This window comes from Schistocerca americana, chromosome X (genome assembly GCF_021461395.2).
Source record: "Schistocerca americana isolate TAMUIC-IGC-003095 chromosome X, iqSchAmer2.1, whole genome shotgun sequence".
Lineage (NCBI taxonomy): Eukaryota > Metazoa > Arthropoda > Insecta > Orthoptera > Acrididae > Schistocerca > Schistocerca americana.
In genome coordinates, this window is record NC_060130.1 from 795,665,252 (window position 1) to 795,689,097 (window position 23,846).

A 23,846-nucleotide genomic window follows, 5' to 3' on the forward strand; every position below is an offset into this window, starting at 1 on the left:
AATACCCGTTTATCTTCTGCATTTCTTCTTGGTGTAGCAATTTTAATGGCCAGTAGTGTATAAACTCACAGAATCGCAGGTTCTGAGAAGCAGAGAACCTTCATAACTTTCACGAAACACCAATGCATGATCAGGAAGTTGGGGTGTGGTGTGCAGTGTCTGCACGCCGCGTTATTGGTCCCAACTTCTTTCATCAAACGCTGACTTCTGCGCTTTACATTGTCAGTATTTTGAAACCATTTGTAGCAGAATTGAGGATGATAAGATCTACAGTTACTTCCAACGGGACGGAGCAATTGCCAATACAACCAGTCGAACCCTGGAGCACATTTACACAATCTTCACACCTGACAGAGTTGTTAGCCGAGGCCAGTCTGGTAGCTGCCCTATCTGGCCATCTATCTCACCTGATCTGTCGGTTTGCGATTACTTCGTGCAGGGAGCCCTCAAGTCTAAGGTGTATCGCAACAGCCCTCGTAGACATCAAGAACTGCATCAGAACGTTTCTGATGAGACTGCTGCAATTCCAGCAGTACAGCTTCGAACGGCCTTCAGCGACTTGCTGGTAAGGGCCCAAAAGTGCCAAGAGATGAATGGTGGTCACTTTCTTCATCTGCTATAGACAAGTTACTTCTGTATTTCCTTTCCTCTGCTGTGTTTCTTCGTACCCCGGAACTCTGCTTTCCAGGCTACTTTTATTTGTCCCACCCTTTATAAACAAACATTATTTGAGATAAATATATAGTCTTTTCAGAATTAATGCCGTCATTCAAACAATTAATCAAAAATGCAGAAACAGTTTATATGTGTCATGAACATATCCATAAATTGCCTCATTTATACACTGTGTGCCAAATGTATTGGGAACATGAGGCTGGTCTTCGGCTGTTAGAGCCTACATTGTGCATTTGTTTCCATACAGTCCTGGTAAAAATGGATTCGTGACCCCCCCCCCCCACATTTAAATTGACAGCAATTTAATTCACACTAGACCGTCGACTGCCCCGTATCCTACCTACCTTGGCCCCAAATGGCAGAGTTCACTGTTAATCATACTCTTATTGTCGTCCTGCGCGGCGCTTCACGCGAGTGAAAACTGAAGTGACCAGAGCACAGAGCATGTAGAAAAACAAGCTCACTAGAAGACAAGTAACATTACACGTTTTATTAGGCACAGTGTAAATACAGACACAGCAACAGCCAACAGGGCTGTGGTTGCATTAGATATCGGAAAGTACAAAAACAAAAAAATGGTTCAAATGGCTCTGAGCACTATGGGACTTAACATCTGAGGTCATCAGTCCCCTAGAACTTAGAACTACTTAAACCTAACTAGCCTAAGGACATCACACACATCCATGCCCGAGGCAGGAACCTGCGACCACAGCGGTCGCGCGGTTCTAGACTGAAGCGCCTAGAAGCGCTCGACCAACCCGGACGACGTACAAAAACAACTTCTGCTGTGTTATAGTTATCTAATGGTACTTAATTAGAAGTCTGTAATAGAAACACAATGACTGAGAGTCATAGTCTAATGTCTATGTGCGGACAAGCCACAAGCTGGACTGCTGTCTGACATACACAGCTTATAAGGTCTATGATTATTCTAAACCGAGTCTGAGACTCGGAGTCCTCAGAGACCAGAGTTGACGAAGTGAAGGCTAGGGGTAGGTCAACTGGTAGCTCAGGAGGATGAGACCAACATCGGAGAACTCAGAGGGCATGAGTAGATTCAGCAAAGGCTCATGGTTGACCGGCTGGCTGCTGCAGAAGATGGTGCAGACGAAGTGGTCCTGGATTGGTGGCCGGAACTCGGATCTGGGTTGGCGGCGGTACTAATTCTGGTTCAGTGGCTCAGAGTGAACTAGCTCGATGTGCTCGTGTGTCGGTGTAAATATTGTAGTGGTAGAGAAATATGGCACAGTGTACTTGCGGGCACATGACCTTGTGAATGCAAGTAGTCCCGTTATTCTCACGCCTTATATTTGTAGTTCAAATGGTTCAAATGGCTCTGAGCACTATGGGACTTAACATCTGAGGTCATCGGTCCCCTAGAACTTACAACTTCTTAAACCAAACTAATCTAAGGACATCACACACATCCATGCCCGAGGCAGGACCGTAGCGGTCGCGCGGTTCCAGACTGAAGCGCCTAGAACCGCTCGGCCACACCGGCCGGCAACTGCAGATAAATTCAGTACCACCATTGACTGTCCAGCTAATTGTTTCTTCTTTTCCCCTCATTCATGATGGTCCTTGTCATTTTTCTGCAGAGTTGAAAGTTTCCAAGCTGGCTGGGCCAACATAGAAGTTTACTTAAAATTGCCAGGAGAAGCCATGAACGTGATCAATGCTGAGGGCTGAGGCTGCGCAGGTAATCAAAAGTGGAATTCGCTTCGCTCACCGCACACCCCGCATTCCAGATGGTACAGAGGGCCAGGTAAGTGCTAAAAAAAATAAAAAAGACAGTGTCGTTTGAGACACAGAGAAGAATCATTTTAAAAAAGATATAGATGCAAGCCAGGTGCAGCCTTTTCGAGATGCTGCAACATGAGAAACGCTGTTGCTTCTGCAGCCCTGCCACGGAAGAACGTTCGTTTCAAATTCATGTAACAGGCTTTCTCATGGGGTCATAGTTTTTCTTTCTATAGAGCATACGCTCCCTCGTGTGTGTCCACATGTAAGCCTTCTATTTGTCAGCTGCAGAACCGTACCACGGAGGGGGAGAGGTTTTCTGCCTTCCTCCTCGTGCTAAGGCACTATAGGTTAATTATAGCAAAATCCACAAGACTACGAATTTGTTTAACGTTTCTACAAAATTATTACAGGACTGAACTCGCAATGTCTGTTACTGTTGGCCAGTGAGACTCCTTCTCCGGCAGAAACTGTCAAATTTTTGAGCATTAAGACAGACAACACATGCGAGGTTGCCAGGTGAGACTTGGTATCGTATAGAAGGTTGTCTCTATTTTAGTTTTGAGTACAGAGACCGAGATGGACTCAGAATCTCCAGCCATTGCTGCTGCCAACTTCCAGCTTCACACTGTGGTAACAATGGGCCAGTTTTGTAATCACCGATTTGGTAGGGACGTGTTGTTAGTTAACTCCCATCGGGAGCCAGTTACACAGTTTTAACGTTTCACAACCAGTTAGTTGCTTTCATCATGCACTTTGGCAGTATCACTGCTGTTCATAGTTACTTTTCCACGTTCTTTCTTTGATCCACCAATCAGTCTTATAGTCATTGACTGTATCAGCGAATTATTGTTATAATTATGCTTTTATTATTTTCGCAGTTATAATTCCTTGTCCATTTATTAAATGTTCATCTGCTTATCTCACAAACGAATTCCTGTGTTGACGCTTTATGACAGTAATCCTGATGGTTACAGTGACCACTTGCTTCTGTTATAGACAGGTGATCCCTCCGCTCATTAACATATCCATGTGTGTTGTGATGCCCATATTTTCATAGTTGATTGGTCCGCCCCAATTTATTATCATACAATAAGGCATTTCCATTTGCACAATACTATTATTTACTTAAAATATGCAATATCTTATGGGGAGCTTCCCTTCTCTGTAGGCTACCCTGGTATCCCAGGGGTATGTTAATCAGATCAACCAACAGTCCACACTATGGCCTACGCATCTTGCACAAATTATCAAACCATGTTCAAAGTCGGTTAATTCACGACATACTGTTGATGAATGACTTCGCAGCGTGTTCAACGATGAATCACGATTCTGCACCACCGTGGATGACCATCGTCGGCGGGTTCCCATTCTTCCAATGTTTTGGAGAGGCACAGCGGTGTTACTCATGGCATCATGGCATGGGGAGCCATCTGGTATGACTTCAAGTTATGGGGATGTAGGGGATTCTGACGGAACAATGGTGCGTCACGGACATTCTGTGTCTTCATGTGGCGCCTCTCATGCGACAGTGTCGTGGTGTTATTTTTCAACAGGACAATGCCTGTACAAAAGCTGGCACGTATCACCATGAACTGTCTACGTGATGTTGAAGTATTCCAGTGGCCAGCAAGATTCCTTCCTACTCCTACCCCAGCCACCTCGACAGAACATGTGTGGGTCCAGCTCGAGCGTAAACTCTCTCCCAGTGTCATTCTCTGGGATGTCCGCAGCTCGTGGTCTTGCGGTAGCGTTCTCGCTTCCCGCGCACGGGAAGACTGGGTGTTGTGTGTTCTTCACCATCATCATTGACTCGCGAGTCGCCGAAGTGGTGTCAACTAAAAAGAACTTGCAATACGGCGGCCGAACTTCCCTGTATGGGGCCTCCCGGCCAACAATGCGATACGATCATTTCATTTCATTTCTCTGGGATATCTAGGGCCATTTACAGTGGCTGTGGTCCAGCTTGCCTCAGGAAGAGATACAACGGCTTTGTGACACCGTTCTCATCCGAATGAATACCTGCATCCAAGCAGCGTCACATTAATACGTAGGCTCAAACTAACAATTTTTTTTTGTAAATTTGACTCGATTTTGCAATCACTGACATAACGTCACTTACCCTCCCAACCCGCGAAGTTTCATTTCGTTTCCTTCACACCTGCTAAGTGCTTTACTTTTTTTATCAGACAGTGTATTTTTCAAATATGACTGTTTTCAAGGGTTGTACGGTCGGCAGCTGTCACTCTGATGAATAACTTAATTCACTTCTGATGGTGATATGGAAATACGAATACACAACAGAGTTTTGGGTAGCTATAATTAATAAAATTCCGCTACTTGAGCCTGTGTAGACGGAAAATTATTTACCGTATGGGTAGCCAAATTACAGGAATGATGTTCCAAAATGGTCCAAATGGCTCTGAGCACTATGGGACTGAATATCTGAGGCCATCAGTCCCCTATAACTTAGAACTACTTACACCTAACTAACGTTAGGACACCACACACATCCATGCCGGAGGTAGGATTCGAAACTGCGACCGTAGCGGTCGTGCGGTTCCAGACTGAATCGCCTAGAACCGCTCTGCCACACTAGGATCTGAGTTGTTAGTAGTGACAGTGTTATGACTTGCTGTTAGGCTAGGAACGTAGGGTTGAAACACAAGCATCAGTGCGCGTTACAGTTAAACACCGTCAACATAGGTCTGGACGACGTAAGCAGGGATTTATTAGTAATGCTGTTTTATCAAATCAGTGGCTACAGTGCTGCTGCTCTTCGAAAGCATCGACGCTGTAAAGGAATACGGAGAGGCCCTCTTTCCGCAGCGCGGTCGAAAAACATGATTCAGAAGTCCGATTTAACTGACGATTTGGGAATTGCTCCTGGGAGTGGCTGTCCACCAACTGCGCCACAAATTTTTGAAGAAATGACTGTTGCCATCATCAAGCAGTGCACAAGCTGTGTCACGACAGCTGAACATTCCATGATCCATAGATCGAAAAGTGCTGCGAACAATCTCTAGTGTGGTTCCGGGTTGTCGTGGTTGCAGACGGTCGTCACTTTGACCAACATTTGTAACATGGGACGTAAACATGGTAAGCAATTAACAAATGTTATCCTCTCATTTGGAAATTAAAACGCGTCTTAAAATGGTTAATTTGTTATTTCTCTTTCACATGTCCTTACAAATGTCTAAACAAAGTTTCATTGTTCTACGATCACACGTTTTTCATGGGGGCGCAATCACGCAGCGAAAGTTTAATTATAACCATCCTGTACAGTTACAGTATGTTAACCACCTTCCAGTTCTTGATTGAGAGTGTTTCGTAGAATTATTTTTCTTTTAAATGTGTGTTCAGTTTACAATGTTGAAGTACACGTATTTGTTTTCCTAAAATATTGACAAATCGTCGAAAATTTTCTTTTTATGTGAACACTTTTTTCCTCCTTGGTTCCTTCATTTCTAAGCGGAGTCAGATTACTGCATTGATTAAGTTACCACCATTAGCTCTTGTCTCTGTTCATTCAGATTTAATACTGATGAAGAAAAGGAGAGGGTTTAATTGGGGGTTAATGAGTAACTTATTGAAGAAAATTACTTATTAATAAATAACCAACTCGGATTCAGAAAATATCGTTCTTGTGCAACACAGCTAGCTCTTTATTCCCATGAAGTAATGAGTGCTGTCGAAAAGGGATCTCAGATCGATTCCATATTCCTAGATTTGCAGAAGGCTTTGGATACCGTTCCTCACAAGCGACTCTTAATCAAATTGCGTGCATATGGAGTATCGTCTCAGTTGTGTGTCTGGATTTGTGATTTCCTCTCAGAGAGGTCACAGTTCGTAGTGAGAGACGGTAAATCATCGAGAAGAACAGAAGTGATATCTGGCGTTCCCCAAGGTAGTGTCATAGACCCTCTGCTGTTCCTGATTTACATAAATGATCTAGGTGATAACCTGAGCAGCCCCCTTACACTGTTTGCAGATGACGCTGTAATTTACCGTCTAGTCAAATCATCAGACGACCAATTGCAATTACAAAATGATCTAGAGAGAATTTCTGTATGATGCGAAAAATGGCAATTGGCACTAAACAAAGAAAAGTGCGAAGTCATCCACGTGGGTACTGAAAGAAATCCGATAAATTTTGGGTATACGACAAATCTCACAAATCTAAGGGCTGTCAATTCAACAAAATACCTAGGAATTACAATTACGAGCAACTTAAATTGGAAAGACCACATAGATACTATTGTGGGGAAGGCGAAACAAAGATTGAAAGATTGCGCTTTTTTTGGGTAGAACACTTAGAAGATGCGACAACCCCACTAAAGAGACGGCCTACATTTCATTTGTCCGTTCTCTGCTGAAATATTGCTGCGCGGTGTGGGTTCCTTATCAGGTAGGATTGACGGAGGACATCGGAAAAGTGCAAAGAGGGGCAGCTCGTTTCGTGTTATCGCGCAATAGGAGTAAGAGTGTCACTGAAAGGCGGCTTTCTTTGTGGCGAGAGCTATTTACGAAATTTCAGTCCCCAACTTTCTCTTCCGAATGCGAAAATATTTTGTTGACACCCACCTACATAGGGAGAAATGATCATCATAATAAAATAAGAGAAATCAGAGCTCGAACGGAAAGATTTAGGTGTTCCTTTTTCCTACGCGCCATTCGAGAGTGGAATGGTAGAGAAGTATTATGTAAATGGTTCGATGAACCCTCTGCCAGGCACTTAAGTGTGAATTCCAGAGTAACCATGTAGATGTAGAGCACAAGTGTTGACTGAACATCGATGCAACAGGAAATCCTGTGAACAGCCATTTCGCATTACTCCTAAAGTGATTTGCCCTGAGTTAAAGTGGCGCATATGTTCCACGCTAGGTCGTCTGGACAACAAGAATAAATAGCATTTCGCCAGTTTTCTGCCGCTGATTGGACAACGATGCAACAGGAAGTCATGAGGACAGCCAATTCCCATTACACGTAAAGCGGCCGGCCGGGGTGGCAGAGCGGTTCTAGGCGCGACAGTCTGGCACCGCGCGACCGCTACGGTCGCAGGTTCGAATCCTGCCTCGGGCATGGCTGTGTGTGATGGCCTTAGGTTAGTTAGGTTTACGTAGTTCTAAGTTCTAGGGACTGATGACCTCAGCAGTTAAGTCCCATAGTGCTCAGAGCCATTTGAACCTAAAGCGATTTAGGTAAACTGTAGAAGACTCAAATCACAGCTTTTATCGATTAACAACGCGAGAAAACCTGGTTAGCCCCAAGCGAACGTGGGGAAAATATTATCGAGAGCGGATGCCTGGAGACGAAGGGTAAACGTCTCCAAGGAGCTTTCTCCGCTGCCATGTTTTTGTTGATCCTGAGATTGAGACTTCGTTACTTAGGTTTGGCCGGGGAAGACTCCGAATCACATCCGACGACCGTGTTTTATTTTTCCCGACTCTCTTCACGTTGGCAGGCAAACGCCGCAACAAGCGCCGCGCCCCTCAGCGAGAAGTAAATGAAAGCAGGAAATCGAACTCATGGACGGGTGCTGCGTCACAAGCTGAGGGACTCTTTTCTCAGCACCAGAAATCGCTTCGTCTTGGTGGCCCGTCGTTTTTCATCTAATTACTTTAGCTTCCGTAATTGTTATTACTGACGCTCTGTGGCATTGTGCGTAAGTTCCCGATTACAAACGCTCCAATGCGCAACTATGGACATTTTTTTCGACACGCTGCTTCATGAAAAAAATTTTATGTCTTCTAACTGGAAACAAAAAGGCAGTGAGCATAACCGAGAGTCCACAATTTGTTGACAGAGAGTGGTGACCTCTGCAAAACTGAGTTCTAAATACACTACGTGCAAAAGCCTCGGAAAACACATTGTTGTTTGTTATCTTAACATTATCACTTTTGATTCGTCTAATTACAACTGAATGCAACGAATTTTTCATGCCATATCCGTTTCGCCTCTATTATTTGAGTGGCATCGTCAGTGAACTGAAGTATATACATATTTGCGTTTACACAAGCAGGAGATGCGTTCATTAAGTAAAGCAACACCTTTTTTCTGAAAGCAGGTTGGTTTTATTCAGGATTCCAATACACCACATTATTCGTCACTCTTTTTGCTACAACACACCATTTGTCAATATAATCTCTGTTCAATGCGAAGGCCTTACTGGGAGAGCCTGTATGCCCCCAACGTACCACTCTATTGGTCGACGTAGGAGCCAATGTCTTGCTGCATCAATAACCGTCTCATTATCGACGTACTGCATCTCAAGGAATGCATCTTTCATTTGGCCAAAGAGACGGAAGTCGGAATGTGCTTCTGTTAGGCGGCGAAGAACCCACCGGACACACACCTTTGAGTACCCCAAATGGTGGACGAGCGTGTCAGCACTACTAACAGAGACGTCCCATTGAGCAGCGAGGTGTATGATTGTGATCCGTCGAGCACCTCGAATGAGAGTGTCCGCACGTTCTGATATTGCAGGAGTTACGTTGTGTGCGAATAGGCCGGCACGCAGGAGATCAGATAGGTATGCGCGACCTTGCTGCAATGACGGCAGACGCATTTTCCAACGGTTCACAGTGTTTCCGTTCATTGCCAGTTCTCCGTAGACATTCTGCAAGCGCCTATGAATATCTGCAATGCTCCGGTTTTCCGCCAAGAGAAACTTAATAACAGCTCTGTCCTGGAGCACACCTCCATTACAGACGCCATTTTGAAGGATACGTGTGGCACCGCCACCTATTGGAACTTCATGAAACTATAGGGTCTGAAACGATGTCCCACAATAAATTCCCCATTTTTTCAACCGAAATTGGACGAGGAAAATTGAACGCTCCTCGTGTGTATATGTCTGTGTGTATATGATGCCTTATTATTTAAAAAGTATCATCAGTGGCCTGAAATATATATGTGTACAGGGTGGCCCATTGATAGTGACCGGGCCAAATATCTCACGAAATAAGCATCAAACGAAAAAACTACAAAGAACGAAACTTGTCTAGCTCGAAGGGGGAAATCAGAATGGTGCTATGGTTGGCCCGCTAGATGGAGCTGCTATAGGTCAAACGGATATGAACGGGGTTTTTTTTAAAATAGGAACCCCCATTTTTTATTACATATTCGTGTAGTATGTAAAGAAATATGAATGTTTTAGTTGGACCACTGTTTTCGTTTTGTGATACATGGCACTGTAATAGTCACAAACGTGTAAGTACGTGGTATCACGTAACATTCCGCCAGTGCGGACGGTATTTGCTTCGTAATACATTATCCAAGTTAAAATGGACCATTTACCAATTGCGGAAAAGGTCGATATCGTGTTGACGTATGGCTATTGTGATCAAAATGCCCAACGGGCGTGTGCTATGTATGCTGCTTGGTATCCTGGACGACATCATCCAAGTGTCCGAACCGTTCGCTGGATAGTTACATTATTTAAGGAAACAGGAAGTATTCAGCCACACCCGCTGCCGCGCCTGTATTCCCACGTCCCACCCGGTCTCCATCTCTCCACCCTCCTTACCCTCTCCCAAGGTGGCTTCCGCCAGCTCCTTCTCCCTGATGATGCCCTCCTCCCATCCATCTCCCCCTCCTACCAACTTTGATCCTCCACCCTCTTCCTGTGTTTGCTCCTTTTGGGCACCCTCCCTCTCTTCTCTCCCTTTTCCCTCCCTCCTCCATTTCTCCCCACTCCTCCCCCGGGCTTCCCCTCCCCTGTCCCTCTCCTCCTCCCCTCATCTCCTCAGCCACTGGCATCCTTGTTCTCCCCTCTGCCCCACCTCACCCTTATTCCCCTCTCCGCAGGTCCCCGGACTCTCACACGCTAAGTGGACATTCGCGCGCCGGAGATCATCGCGATCAGTGTCTCGTGTGTGCCATCGCGTTTAGTGTTCAGTGTTCACTGCCACACTCCATCGTTAGCCAGTGCCATCGACATCTTCAGTGTTTGTGCTTCGTATCAACAGTTTGTAGTGTGGATTGTCATCGAGTGTGAACGGCTTCATGTTTGTTTATGTTCATGTGTCCAATGTTTTTTCCCCGCCGTTTTGTTCCAACTCATGTGTCTTCTCTGTTTCTATCATTGTACTATCTTTGGCTGAAGAGCGGCGCATTGTGCTGCTGCCAGCCTACCTGTTCTACAGGTTTTAAAATCACAATTAAAAAAAAAAAATTCAGCCACATGTGAAACGTCAACCACGGCCTCCAACAAATGATGATGCCCAAGTAGGTGTTTTAGCTACTGTGGCGGCTAATCCGCACGTCAGTAGCAGACAAATTGCGCGAGAATCGGGAATCTCAAAAACGTCGGTGTTGAGAATGCTACATCAACATCGATTGCACCCGTACCATATTTCTACGCACCAGGAATTGCATGGCGACGACTTTGAACGTCGTGTACAGTTCTGTCACTGGGCACAAGAGAAATTACGGGACGATGACAGATTTTTTGCACGCGTTCTATTTAGCGACGAAGCGTCATTTACCAACAGCGGGAACGGAAACCGGCATAATATGTACTATTGGGCAACAGAAAATCCACGATGGCTGCGACAAGTGGAACATCAGCGACCTTGGCGGGTTAATGTATGATGCGGCATTATGGGAGGAAGGATGATTGACCCTCATTTTATCGATGGCAATCTAAATGGTGCAACTTATGCTCATTTCCTACGTAATGTTCTAACGATGTTACTACAATATGTTTCACTGCATGACAGAATGGCGATGTACTTCCAACATGATGGATGTCCGGCACATAGCTCGCGTGCGGTTGAAGCGGTACTGAATAGCATATTTCTTGACAGGTGGATTGGTCGTCGAAGCACCATACCATGGCCCGCACGTTCACCGGATCTGACGTACCTGAATTTCTTTCTGTGGGGAAAGTTGAAGGATATTTGCTATCGTGATCCACCGACAACGCGTGACAACATGCGTCAGCGCATTGTCAATGCATGTGCGAACATTACGGAAGGCGAACTACTCGCTGTTGAGAGGAATGTCGTCATACGTATTGTCATTGGCACTGAGGTTGACGGACATCATTTTGAGCATTTATTGCATTAATGTGGTATTTACAGGTAATCACGCTGTAACAGCATGCGTTCTCAGAAATGATAAGTTCACAAATGTACATGTATCACATTGGAACATCCGGAATAAAATGTTCAAACGTACCTACGTTCTGTATTTTAATTTTAAAAACCTGCCGGCCGCGGTGGTCTCGCGGTTCTAGGCGCGCAGTCCGGAACCGCGCGACTGCTACGGTCGCAGGTTCGAATCCTGCCTCGGGCAGGGATGTGTGTGATGTCCTTAGGTTAGTTAGGTTTAAGTAGTTCTAAGTTCTAGGGGACTGATGACCACAGCTGTTAAGTCCCATAGTGCTCAGAGCCATTTGAACCATTTTTGCTCAGAGCCATTTTCTTTTAAAAACCTACCTGTTACCAACTGTTCGTCTAAAATTGTGAGCCATATGTTAGTGACTATTACAGCGCCATCTATCACAAAGCGAAAAAAGTGCTCCAACTAAAACATTCATATTTCTTTACGTACTACACGAATATGTAATAAATAATGGAAGTCCCTATTTTAAAAAAAACGCAGTTGACCTATGTCAGCGCCATCTAGCCGGCCAACCATAGCGCCATCTGGTTTCCCCCTTCAAGCTAGACAAGTTTCGTTCTTTGTAGTTCTTTCGTTTGACGCTTATTTCGTGAGATATTTGGCCCGGTCACGATCAATGCACCACCCTGTATACATATACTGTTTACACAAATAATGTATATTTATACGATGCCTTATATTCTGAAAAGTGTAACAGTGTCCTCAAATACAGGGTGTTTCAAAAATAGACGGAAAAGCTTCAGAAATGGATTCCTCATATAAGAAGAAGGAAAAAGTCTAGTAAGCATGGGCTCTAAAATGCATACCTTAAGAACTACGAGCGCCTTTTCACCATCGACACTGTGAAACAAATCTCTTCTACTGCAAGCTCGTTGCTGCCGTTTTTTGGGGAGGAGGTAGTATGGATCAAAACAATAAATAAACGCCTGTAAACATAGGCTCTAAAATGAATACATTAAGAGCACGTGTTCAGTAGTAGAGATGTTTCACAGTAGCGAAGATCAACAAGTGCCCAAAAAATGGTTCAAATGGCTCTAAGCAGTATGGGACTTAACATCTGAAGCCATCAGTCCCCTAGACTTAGAACTACTTAAACCTAACTAACCTAAGGACAGCACACACATCCATGCCCGAGGTAGGATTCGAACCTGCGACCGTAGCAGCAGCGCGGATCCGTACTGAAGCGCCTAGAACCACTCGTCCACAACGACCGGCTCAACAAGTGCTCATAGCTCTTATAGTACCCAGTTTATAGCCTATCTTTACCGGACTTTTTTTTTCTTTGTTAGGTCCACGCTACCGCCTCTCTGAATATTGAAAGCAACGCGTTTACAGCAGAAGAGATTTGTTTCAGAGTGTCGAAGGTGAAGAGGAGCTCATAGGTCTTAAGGTATGCATTTTATAGCCGATGTTTACCAGACTTTTTTCTTCTTGTTATATGAGGAATCCACTCCTGAAGGTTTTCCGTCGGCTTTTGGAGCACCTTGCATATACAGGACGCTGATGATGTCTTTAAATAACAAAGGCGAATCGTTTCATTCAGCTGTAAACAGACAAACCGAAAATGATAATTATCAATATATGGTACAGGCAACCGATGACGACAGGACAACAACAGTTAAATGGCAGAAAATGGTAACGAAACATTAACAAAAATGTTACACAGTTGTTTGTTCAAAATAAAATAGAATTCCTTCTGTAATATCGTGAACGACTGACAGTGAGTTTGTTGGTGTGCTGAACCTGTACATTGAATCTATTCTAATCACGAAACAGATACTTCACTCTGTTCCAAAGCTTCTCGCTGCGTTTCACATTGGATATTTAAACAAGATTTTCCGTCAGAATCACACTACTTTATTTGAATCCTGTTCCATTGTTCATTGCTGATGCAGAAAAGACCCAACTTCAGATTGTGTAGGCCTAATAATTTTTGAAAAGCATGTTGTCATAAGGGAATTTAAGCTCTGTTCCCGTGCTTACAGAAAACGGCAATGAATTAAAAGCGCCCGCCTTCTTACAAGAACACGATTTTGTTTTATTACCCAAGCATGTCTCACAATGTTTTGGCGTCTTCTGTGGTTTTTCTTTTTACTGATTCTCAAAGATATACCACAAAATTTTATATGGATCGGGAATATCAATATGTTGCCATTACAGATTTCGTTTGTTCGTTGCTTAGATTACACGTGCCAATTGGACCTTTTGTTACAATATGTGTGCCCTGTGTCTGTCATACGAAATCAGTCACAAGCCTATATTACTACAGCATATAATCTGTGACACAGGGATGTTAAGGCAACGCCTTGCGCCGGCGCGGTTTATCGTTGTTTTCCTATCATACTGAAAGCACTTCGGTGAAATCTTCAAAAACACGACCTTTCCTGAAGCCACGTATAACGTTCCTCAGCCGTGAAAAGCTGTAAAAAATTAGCTGCCATATATGAGTCGACAGGCTGCATAACGAGTTACATTTAGCAGGCCTGGCTATAATCACAAAATAAACAAGAGTTCTTGCGTAAAAATTCTCTTCTATATTGTCACTTTACTGGCCGGCCGCTATGGTCGAGCGGTTCTAGGCGCTTCAGTCAGGAACCACGCGGCTGCTACGGTCGCAGGTACGAATCCTGCCTCGGGCATGGATGTGTGTGATGTCGTTAGGTTTAAGTAGTTCTAAGTCTAGGGGACTGATGAACTCAGATGTTAAGTCCCATAGTGCTTAGAGCCATTTGAAACTTTTTTTTTTTTTTTTTTTTTTTTTTTTTTTTTTTTTACACTCGGTCGCTAAAATGTCCCTCTTACCATACAGTTCCATAAATTTGAAACGAAAATGAACATAGTTTGTACTAATTCTTCTACGTTTAGGTAGTCGGAAAGGGTATGTACTAGCTCACTCAGCATTGTTTCCAAATATTCAAGGTTCAAGGTCACCCCTCCACGTCACCCCTCTGCCAAATCCCTATCGTTGCCAGAGTTATCCAAGATGGTGTATGCAATCCATGACAAAGGGTTCATTGTTCTGCATATGTCTGTTCCATGACAACTGTATGCCTTAAAAATGATGACCTGTCACTTCTATCACAATTATTCATTACCAAATTATAATGATTAGTTATGCAAAAGAATGACTGTCGAGGATTGCCCGCCCCCTCCCTGACTTCCCTAGTCACAGTAACCGTCAGAAGAACTCGTCAGTCTCTCCCCTCTCCCCCCCCTCCCCCCGGCTCCTCCACAGTCAGAAATCCTAATTGTATGTTTTAAAACAATTGTCAATGTCAGACCTGAAGCACTTATCATGTTAAATAACACGGACAACAGTCTAAAATTGTTATACAAAGATTAAAATATTACATATTCCCGACATATTGCCGGCGGACCAGTGACAAATGAAATACTAAAAAAGTATTTCTTTTAGTCTACGAGGGGGGACTCAAAAGAAACCGGATTGTTGTCATAAAAAATTTATTGATGAACCTTTTTGCAAAATTACTTCAGTCACCTTCAAAATACTCTCCATTACATGCGATGCACTTGTCAAGTCTCTTTTCCCACTGTTGGAAGCATGTTTGGAACTCTTCAAGTTTGATATTGTCCAGTGCCCTTTGCGAAGCTGTTTTTACCGCCTCCACATCGTCATAACGCTCCGCTTTTAGCGTTTTTTTCATTCGTGGAAGTAGGAAAAAGTCGCACGGGGCTAGGTCCGGCAAATACGGAGCGTGGGGCACGACAGACCACCTCTGAGATGCCAAATAGTGGGTCACTCGTAAGGCCGTGTGTGCTGGAGCGTTGTCGTGATGCAGAAACCAGTCACCTGACACATCTGACCTCACTTGCCTTGCTTTTTTTGGTCCGGGAGAGTTGGGAGTCCTCCACTGGCTTGACGCTTTCTTGGTTTCTGGGTCATACCCGTAACACCAACTCTCATCCCCTGTAATGACTTTGTTCAAGAAGTTTGGATCACGTGCAGTCTCTGTTTTCAAGTCCTGACACACATTCATGCGGATGGTTTTTTGCTCCTGTGTGAGAAGGCACGGAACAAATTTAGCAGCAACATGTCTCATGTGCAAATCCTCACTCAAAATCCGCTGGCACGAGCTCCAACTGATTCCTGTCTCTGCTGAAATTTGGTCGATCGTTTGGCGACGATCCTCGTTGATCTTTTGGCGGACCTTTTCAATGTTCTCCTCATTACGCGATGTCGAAGGGCGTCCAGAACGAGCTTGGTTTTCAACACATATCTCACCACGTTTAAAGCGCACAAACCACTCGAAAACCTGTGTGCGGCTCATAGCGTCCTCCTGGAAAGCTTCCTGAAGTATTTGGTGTCTCCGTTGCAGTTTTTTTTAAGCAGGAAACAAAATTTCACACACATTCGTTGTTCTTTTAAAGTTGCCAAACGACTTCGCAGAGGTAAGCCGCCAACAGTCAGAGAAACACAATACCACACTTGCACGTTCAGCTCTACACTGACGCCGTCTGCACATCTGTAGCCGGCCGAAGTGGCCGCGCGGTTCTGGCGCTGCAGTCTGGAACCGCGAGACCGCTACGGTCGCAGGTTCGAATCCTGCCTCGGGCATGGATGTGTGTGATGTCCTTAGGTTAGTTAGGTTTAACTAGTTCTAAGTTCTAGGGGACTAATGACCTCAGCAGTTGAGTCCCATAGTGCTCAGAGCCATTTGAACCATTTTTTTTTTTTTGCACATCTGTTTCATGAACGTCTCTACTAACACCATCTAGCGTGAGAACCCTGCACTACGTCTACGAGTGGCAGCGCCCTCGGAGTCCGATTTCTTTTGGGTCCACACTCGTATAGTCGCAATTTATTTATTTTCCCAACTGGTTACCGGTTTCAGTACACAGTGCCATATTCCGGCCATCCCCTGGCACGCAGCCGTCACACTGGCTTCCCAAGTAGGTGTGTCAAATACTGTTTTACTTGACACACCTCCTTGGGAAGCCAGTGTGACGACTGCGTGCCAGGGAATGGCCTGAACATGGTACTGCGCGATGAAACCGGTAGCCAGTCGGCAAAACAAATAGATTGCGCCTATAGACTAAAACAAATACCTTTTCAAAGTTTAAAATGGAATGAAATGTTTAAAAAATGCAATGGCGTCCATTGGTTTTTTAAAAAAAGTAGCCTCAATGAGCACAGTCAGGCATGCAGCAAGGACTTTACACACACAAACCTCTAGGTAACAACTGAAGTACACTCCACCCATGGAACAACTGAACTCCGGATTACACACGACACATTATTAAAATTATACTGATAGCCCCTAATTACAATTACTGAAGGTTTTTTGTACATCCTGTCGCACTGTATATCTAGGTGTAATAGCTTAGGAATGAATCAGTTAAGAAGATTTTATTAGAAAACGATCAAAGCAAGTGACATTGCCAAAACTACTGCACACCGTCCGAGAGAGGGCATCGGAGTCAAACTAGCCAGAGCGTCCCACTTGCCGACCGCCGTCGTCGCATTTGTCCGCACAGTGCAGCCACCGCTATCACAACACGCCGCTGTTGTGTATTGTATCACGAGTTTACCCCGTCCCCAACGTGATACAGGTCCAACCTACTGCTCCTCCCGTTCAGACGATTGTTTCTTATTCGATGGCCTTTAAATATGCTACGAATATAAGCAATAAATACTCTTCTCGCCTATTTCTCCATGGCTGGCCGATGTGGCCGAGCGATTCTAGGCGCTTCAGTCAAAACCGCGCGACCGCAACGGTCGCAGGTTCGAATCTTGCCTCGGGCGTGGATGTGTGTGATGTCCTTAGATTAGTTAGGTTTAAATAGTTCCAAGTTCTAGGGGACTGATGACCTCAGATGTTAAGCCCATAGTGCTCAGAGCCATTTGAACCATTTGAATTTCGTCATGTATTTGACCCATAAGGCTTTAATGAACCCGACTGTTACCAAAGCTTATCCGGCAACAGTGTAATCATACAATAATGGATATTTATCACTGTCTATAGGATAACTGCAAATCCGTGCAGCAGGCATTGATTCCCTGGACTTTTTTTTCACTACAATTGTAAGTAACCTGTTTGTATGTTGGCAGTGCTATAGATTGTGTTAATATCACTGACAGCACTCTGCGTTCTCGGCAAGAGATTCTGTGCTTGGACGGAGTAGCAGTTAGCGAGTGGATAGAGAAGTGTATGGACATGATTTTCTTAGTGGAGACTGTGTTGGTAGGACACGCAATGTAAAGTGAGATGAAATTTCTTATAAAAGAAGATGCAAGGAAAGGTATGATAATGGATGTACGGTTGATAATGTTTCGGTAGTGGAATTATTGACAACTATATAATTTTTGGAACTGGGTGTCACATGAATAAGGTAAAATTTTCTAAATACATTGTTCTTCAACAAAATCTTTCTTTTGCTAATCATGTGCCTCCTAGTAAGTAGAGTCTATAGTAGTTAGAATCTTTTTATTTAGCTGGCCGTTGTTGCTACTTGCTGTAATTGCTGTAGTTCGTGTTACGAAGATTTTCTGAAAGGGTGTTTCCACTATCGGGATTCGTCATTGAAATACGTTTAGGCAATTAACAGAGTTGGAGGTAGTTTCATATTTTTTGTATGTGTATTATTGTTAGGATTTCTTGCAATTCAGGGCCATTCTTTTGTGTTAAATACGGGAAGTCATGTTGTAAATGTATAGCAGTCAGACTGCGTTGGGCGTGTATATTATGGGTAATAAATGAATAGGTTAAGTATGAGTTGTCTTAGTCAGGGAAAATTTTGTAGGTCAGTGCTTAATAAAATAAATAATTAAAGACTTCGTTTCACAATGTGCTGGCATTAGTGATTAACGTCATGGATAGCGTTGCTATAAATGTTGGTTCTAAAATCGGGACAAAATCCACAGAAATCCATTCTTCTTTTTTTTCAGCACTATAGGACTTAACATCTGAGGTCATCAATCCCCTAGACTTAGAACTACTAAACCTAACTAACCTAAGGACATCACTCACATCCATGCCCGAGGGCGGATTCGAACCGGTGACCGTAACAGCTGCGCGGTTGCGGACTGAAGCGCCTAGAACCGCTCGGCCACACCGGCCGGCTAATCCAGTCATAAGGGACTTCAAAGGCCTGGAAAAATTAACTTGTGAGTTACTACTGAGCATAGTCCTTTGAAAAGAAGAAAGCGTAACATAAGTTGCTTAAAAACACATTTTTTTTTACACAGATTATTTTATGTACCAGTCATACTTCTCAAATGATTTGCCAGCTTCCAGAAGATCAGTTTGTTTACTAGCATAATTACAAAGCTCTACACAGATCATTAGTTATTAGTGCACTTCGAAATACTCTCCGTTAATGTCAAAAAACAGTCCTAGGTTGTACAATGTTCTTTACTGAACATTGTGTAACCCATAACTGTTTTTTAATATTAATCACGTTGCTATACCAGCGCGCTACAATCGAGTGGCATAAATTTTATACTCTCAATTGTTGATACATCAAAACTACTCCGTTCTGCAGTCCATTGAGCTCCCATTAACGAAAAAGAAGAAAAGTCTCGACATCACAATTATGTGCTACAACTGAAAACATATATTGACAAATGTTCAGAAATTCTCATCTATGAATGCTGAACTCTGTATTTCCGAAAAAAAATCCCGCCATCTCTTCTGGGCAGGTAATACTCTGAAACTTCTGAGGCCAGGTAGTTCTTTAAATGTACGTAGTGATCAAATATTGCTGACTCATAAATATATACTTCTCTTCCTTTTGTATAAACCAATGTTCTATCTATGTCTTCCCATTCTACTAATTTAGTCAAAGACTTACACTCAAAAATGTCAAAATATCGGAGCTGATGAGATCATTTTGTAAGATAAGTAATGGCAATTCCATGAAAAAACTTTTACATCACTGTGAAATTTTTCAATGGTTAGTTCAGAGGAATGATCTTCGACGTTTTTTTAAAATTTCTTTATTTTTCATACCCAACTAAAATCAGATTTCTCTCTCTTGTAGTAAAATTATTGTGTTCTCGATAATGACTTTCATTTCAATCAGATGTATGCTACTACTCTCTTTATTTTGCTTTCTTTATTTGCCAACTAAACAAACTCATATGTTGGTGAATAAACCAAAAGTAAGCGTCGCTTAAAGTTCTATCAATATCTTCGATGGTTTTTCTTCTGTCAAGAAAAAATATTTCAGAGTTTCCCACAGATATAAGAGTCTTTCAACTATAGGCACAGCCATCTAGTTTTAGAATTTGACAGAAGTTCTCAATAGCAGTATCCACAAATTCACAAAAGTCAGCACGTTATGAGGTTCTGCTTATGTACATTCAAAATTAGTTTAAAATTTTTCACCACAATTAACTCGATATCAACAGATAAAATGTCTGTAGCAGTTGAGACACCGTTGTGTAAAATGTGTGGCTGACAGCCTACTCCTTACAAGCTCTGCCCAAGTTTCGTTTTTAAGCGACTGAATATGTTGTTTTCAGCTCTACATTTCAACCCCACCCCCCTCCCGAAATTAGTGTTGCAGTTGTCGCCGCGAAATACTAAATATTTTTTTAAAATTAATTTTACGATATGTCGGCGCCGAAATGCCTAAGTTAGATATAGTCTTCGATGTTTCATTCTGTACAGAATACGGCTTAATTAGTTTAGTTTTTATCCCTTCACCTGCGTCAAAATACTGAACAATTATAGTAAATAATTTAAATGCTTCGTGATTGCCGCTAGTCCTTAAAACGGAGGTGTTTTTTTTTTCGAGTCCCATATGCTAATGGATAAAGAATGAGCACCAGGGACATCTTTGATATTTGCTGTGGCTTTTGTTCTTGCGACACTCTGCTTTTTTAGCAATCACAGAATCAGAATACATTACTGAAAATAATTTCGTCGTTCCGTCAAGTGTCTCAAACGAAGGGTTGTTTTGATAGTTTTATATGTAGTCGTCAATTCGGTGGTAGCAGTGAGCACTTCCTCTTTTTCAACGGGTTTCACGAAAAACTTGTGAGGTTTGAACTGTGCTTTGGGGTCGCAATATGATGACTTACGTCAGATTTCCTACCATACCCAATTAAAAATTAACAGGAGCAAAGTTTGCAGAATGCTTTCCAATATGTGTTGCCACTTTTAATGTCAGGTTACATTTCTGCGTATCCGTCACTTAAAGAGCACTTATTTTTTCACTTTGGCATCACAAAACAATGAGAATTCACACACTATAATAACACACACAGACACTGCGACGGTAAAAGAATTTATGAAACTCAAGTTACTCACCTATGCGAACTAGTGAATCTCTGTTGTTATACAGCGTTGCTAAAAGCAGTCAAATAAAGTAGACAGCCGGCCGCGGTGGCCGAGCGGTTCTAGGGGCTTCAGTCCGGAACCGCGCGACTGCTACGGGCGTAGGTTCGAATCCTGCCTCGGGCATGGATGTGTGTGATGTCCTTAGGTTAGTTAGGTTTAAGTAGTTGTAAGTTCTAGGGGATTGATGATCTCAGATGTTAAGTTCCATAGTGCTCAGAGCCATTAGAACCATTTTTTTTACAAGTAGACATACTATTAGAGTAAGCCGCTGGCGGTTGCTTATGTGTCATATATTAATACATATTAAATATTGAACCAATATAATATAAATCTTCGATTCTCTTACTTGAAAATCGGTACATTTAGTGTCAATGTTGAGCCATTTGGTACACCGGAACAAAGAGTGAAAATTTGGGACGTTCTCGATTAATCGGGACGTATGGCAGCCCTACTCATGTAGCTTTCAGCTTCATCCACTATATCTATATAGTACGTATCCTTCTTCTACGTTCATACTTCTCAAGCCGCCTTGCGGTGCCTGATGGAGAGTACCTTCTAACAGTGCTACTATGGTCATTCCTGCTCTTGTTTGTATGCCTCCGTACGAATCCTAATTTCTCTTGTCTTCTCGGTCCTTACGAGAGATGTACAGTATTTTCAGTAGAATCATTCTGCAGTCAGCCGCAAATGCAAGTTCTGTAAAATTTCTCTACAATTTTTCTTGGAAAGATCGTCCTCTTCTCTGCAGGAATTACCATTTGAGTTCACGGAGCACATCAGTAATACTGGAGTTTTTGTCAAACCCACCGGTAACAAAACTAGCAGTACGCCTCTGAATTGCTTCTACATCTACCTTTAATCTACCTTGGTAGGGATCCCAAACACACGAGCAATATTCAAGAATGTGTCGCTGAAAGTGTTTTGTAAATGGACTGCTGTACGGATGAGCTACACTACCCAAGAATTCTCCCACTAAACCGAATACGGCCATTTGTCTTCCCTACAACCTATCTCGTATGATCGTTCCTTTCCATACTGCTTTATAGGGTTACGTCTGGATCTTTAATCAATATGACTGTCAAACAGTACTCGAACATTACGGTATTGTTTTCCTACACACCTGCATTAGCTTACAGTTTTGTACATGTGTAGCAAGCTGCCTTTCAGTAGACCAAAGAGAAATTATTTTTATTTCAGCCTGTATCCTTCTACAGTCATTCAATGACTACATTTTCCTGTGCTCTACAGCGTCATCACCAAATAGTCACAGACTGCTGCTCACACTACTACCTGTCAAATCATTTATGTGTATAAACTTTTCCCTGGGGTACTTTTGACAATACCTTTGCCTCTAATTAATACCAGGGGTCCAGGACAACGTACTGTCTCCTATTATTTAAAAAGTCTCAGCCCATTCACGTGTCTAAGAGCTTATTGCATATGCTCGGACCTTTATTAACAGTCTTCAGTGGGGCACTGGGTAGAACACTTTCAGGAAATCGAGGAATATGGACTCTGCCTGTTGACTTTCGTCTGTTGTTCGTTAGATGTCGCGCGAGAGAAACGCAGTCTGAGTTTTCCACTCCCTTAGGGTATCCTCGAAGTTCCATTTACATAAGAAGATCTCTCTCCATTTAGAATGACGGGTTGTGTTCTATTTGTTAGGAACTTTTCAATCCAGCCTAAAATTTTGCTGATATTCCGAATACTCATAGTTTGTTCGTTTGGTGCTTCTGGAACCACATCGAACATCTTTCAAAAGGCAAGTAACACAATATCACGCTAGGCGCCGATATAGTACTCTAAATTACCGTGTATCACAAAATTCCTAACATCGAATGCGCTAATTGCTTTGATGTAGCAATGATTAGTTAGTCAGAGCTGGAAAAAGGACGGACAGTTAATTCTCCTCTCGTCGACATGGCGGTCATTAGAAACCGTGTAATGAATTGAAGCGCCAAAGAAACTGGTATAAGCATGCGTATTCAAATGCAGAGATTTGTATACAGGCAGAAAACGACGCTCCGGTCGACAATGCCTATACAGGGTGTTACAAAAAAGTACGGCCAAACTTTCAGGAAACATTTCTCACACACAAAGAAAGAAAATATGTTATGTGGACATGTGTCCGGAAACGCTCACTTTCCATGTTAGAGCTCATTTTATTACTTCTCTTCAAATCACATTAATCATGGAATGGAAACACACAGCAACAGAACGTACCAGCGTGACTTCAAACACTTTGTTACAGGAAATGTTCAACATGTCCTCCGTTAGCGAGGATACATGCATCCACCCTCCGTCGCATGGAATCCCTGATGCGCTGATGCAGCCCTGGAGAATGGCGTATTGTATCACAGCCGTCCACAATACGAGCACGGAGAGTCTCTACATTTGGTACCGGGGTTGCGTAGACAAGAGCATTCAAATGCCCCCATAAATGAAAGTCAAGAGGGTTGAGGTCAGGAGAGCGTGGAGGCCATGGAATTGGTCCGCCTCTACCAGTCCATCGGTCACCAAATCTGTTGTTGAGAAGCGTACGAATACTTCGACTGAAATGCGCAGGAGCTCCATCGTGCATGAACCACATGTTGTGTCGTACTTGTAAAGGCTCATGTTCTAGCAGCACAGGCAGAGTATCCCGTAGGAAATCATGATAACATGCTCCATTGAGCGTAGGTGGAAGTACATGGGGCCCAATCAAGACATCACCAACAATGCCTGCCAAAACGTTCACAGAAAATCTATGTTGATGACGTGATTGCACAATTGCGTGCGGATTCTCGTCAGCCCACACATGTTGATTGTGAAAATTTACAATTTGATCACGTTGGAATGAAGCCTCATCCGTAAAGAGAACATTTGCACTGAAATGAGGATTGACACATTGTTGGATGAACCATTCGCGGAAGTGTACCCGTGGAGGCCAATCAGCTGCTGATAGTGCCTGCACACGCTGTACATGGTACGGAAACAACTGGTTCTCCAAAAAATGGT